Raw genomic sequence first — 3,188 nt, forward strand, 5'->3', positions numbered from 1 at the left:
TCTATAAATCTTGATGCCTAATATATACGATGCTTCACCAAGGTCTTTCATTGAAAAACTATTATTCAAATAACCTTTTACACTGCTTAATAGTTCTATATCATTCCCGATCAATAATATGTCATCTACATATAATATCAGGAATGCTACAGAGCTCCCACTCACTTTCTTGTAAATACAGGCCTCTCCATGACACTGTATAAACCCGAAGTCTTTGATCACCTTATCAAAGCGTCGGTTCCAACTTCTCGATGCTTGCTTCAGTCCATAAATTGAACACTGAAGTTTGCATACTTTGTCAGCATTTTTAGGATCGACAAAACCTTTGGGTTGTACCATATACAACTCTTCCTCAATGTCTCCATTAAGGAACGCCGTTTTGACATCCATCTGCCAAATCTCATAATCGAAAAATGCAGCTATTGCTAACAAAATCCTCACAGATTTTAGCTTCGCTACAGGTGAGAAAGTCTCATCGTAGTCAACTCCTTGAATTTGTCGGAAACCCTTTGCGACAAGTCGAGCTTTATAGACAGTAATATTAACATCAGCATCTGTTTTTCTCTTGAAGATCCATTTATTCTCGACAGCCTTTCAGCTATCAGGTAAGTCTACCAAAGTCCATACTTTGTTATCATACATGGATCCCATTTCGGATTTCATGGCTTCTTGCCATTTGTTGGAATCTGGGCTCATCATCGCTTCTTCATACATCGCAAGGTCCTCATCATTGTTATCCACAATAATGACATTTGGACAAGGATCATACCAATCAGGAGTGGCACGCTCCCTTGTCGATCTGCGAGGTTCAGTAGTTTCCTCGTTCGAAGTTTCATGATCATTATCATTAGCTTCCTCTGTTGCCGGTGTAGGCGGTACAGGTACAACTTCCGTGCATCGCGCTACTCTGATCAACGAGTATAGATTCATCAATCTCATCGAGTTCTACTTTTCTTCCAGTCACTTCTTTAGTGAGAAATTCTTTCTCAAGAAAGGTTCCGTTCTTAGCAACAAAGATTTTGCCTTCGGATTTGTGATAGAAAGTGTACCCTATAGTTTCCTTAGGGTATCCTATGAAGATGCATTTCTCCGCTTTGGGTTCTAGCTTGTCCGGTTGTAACTTCTTTACATAGGCTTTGCAACCCCAAACTTTCAGGAACGACAGCTTAGGTTTCTTATTAAACCATAATTCATACGGTGTCGTTTCTACGGATTTTGATGGTGCTCTATTTAAAGTGAATGCGGCTGTCTCTAATGCATAACTCCAAAATGATAACGGCAAATCAGTAAGAGACATCATAGAACGAACCATATCTAAGAGAGTTCGATTACGACGTTCGGACACACCGTTTCGTTGTGGTGTTCCCGGCGGTGTCAATTGTGAAAGTATTCCGCATTTCTTTAAATGCATGCCAAACTCATAACTCAGATATTCGCCCCCACGATCAGATCGTAGAAATTTAATCTTCTTGTTACGTTGATTTTCTACTTCACTTTGAAATTCCTTAAACTTCTCGAAAGTTTCGGATTTATGTTTCATGAAATAGATATACCCATATCTACTCAGATCATCTGTGAAGGTTAGAACATAACGATAACCACCGCGCGATGCTATACTCACTGGTCCGCACACATCGGTATGTATGATTTCCAATAAGTCAGTAGCTCGTTCCATCATACCAGAAAATGGAGTCTTTGTCATTTTTCCCATTAGACATGCTTCGCATCTATCAAGTGACTCAAAGTCAAGTGATTCAAGTAATCCATCAGTATGGAGTTTCTTCATGCGTTTCACTCCAATATGACCAAGACGACAGTGCCACATATAAGTAGAATTATCATTCAATTTAATTCGCTTAGCATCAATGTTATGTATATGCGTATCACTACTATCGAGATCTAACAGAAATAAGCCATTCTTTTCTGGTGCTCGACCATAAAAGATATTATTCATAAAAATAGAACAACCATTATTCTCAGACTTGAATGAATAACCGTCTTGCATTAAACAAGATCCAGATATAATGTTCATGCTCAACGCGGGTACAAAATAACAATTATTTAGGCTTAAAACTAATCCCGAAGGTAGATGTAGAGGAAGTGTGCCGACAGCGATCACATCGACTTTGGATCCGTTTCCAACGCGCATCGTCACTTCATCTTTCAGTAGTCTTCGTTTATTCTTTAGTTCCTATTTCGAGTTACAAATATGAGCAACCGAACCAGTATCAAATACCCAGGTACTAGAACGAGAACCAGTGAGATAAACATCTATAACATGTATATCAGATATACCTTCTTTCTTCTTCTTGACAAGGCCGCTCTTCAGATCAGCCAGATACTTGGAGCAATTACGCTTCCAGTGTCCCTTCTCCTTGCAGTAATAGCACTCAGCATCAGGCTTAGGGCCGTTCTTAGGTTTCATAGGAGGCGTGGCAGCTTTCTTGCCACCCTTCTTGAATTTTCCCTTAGACTTGCCCTGTTTCTTGAAACTGGTGGTCTTGTTGACCATCAACACTTGGTGCTCTTTCTTGATCTCAATCTCAGCAGCTTTTAGCATGCCAAAGAGTTCAGGTAACTCCTTGTTCATGTTCCGCATATTGTAGTTCATCACAAAGTTCTTGTAACTTGGTGGCGGTGATTGAAGGACACGATTAATCCCTACCGTTAGGAATCACTATTCCCAAGTCACTGAGTTTCTTCGCATGCCCGGTCATGGCGAGCATGTGCTCACTAACGGAGCTGCCTTCTTCCATCATACAGCTGAAGAAATGTTTCGATGCTTCATAGCACTCCACGGCCGCATGAGTCTCAAAAATAGCTTTCAGCTCTTTCATCAACTCATGAGGATCGTGGTGCTCAAAACGTTTTTGAAGATCGGATTCCAGACTGCACAGGATGGCACACTGAACTTGAGAGTACCGAGTTTTCCGAGTCTCGTAAATAGCTTTTACTTCATCGGTTTCAGTTTCTGCAGGAGGGTCACCTAGCGGTGCATCAAGCACATATTGCAGATTTCCGCTAGAGAGGAAGATCCTCACATGACGGAACCAGTCAGTGAAGTTGCTACCGTTGCTCTTAAGTTTTTCTTTCTCTAGGAACTGGTTAAAATTGATTGGGGACGCTATCTCTACAACATATATTTGCAAAAGTTTAGACTAAGTTTATGACAAATTGAGTTCAAATTT

The sequence above is a fragment of the Lolium perenne genome, chromosome 3 (assembly GCF_019359855.2).
Source record: "Lolium perenne isolate Kyuss_39 chromosome 3, Kyuss_2.0, whole genome shotgun sequence".
In the NCBI taxonomy this organism is placed as follows: domain Eukaryota; kingdom Viridiplantae; phylum Streptophyta; class Magnoliopsida; order Poales; family Poaceae; genus Lolium; species Lolium perenne.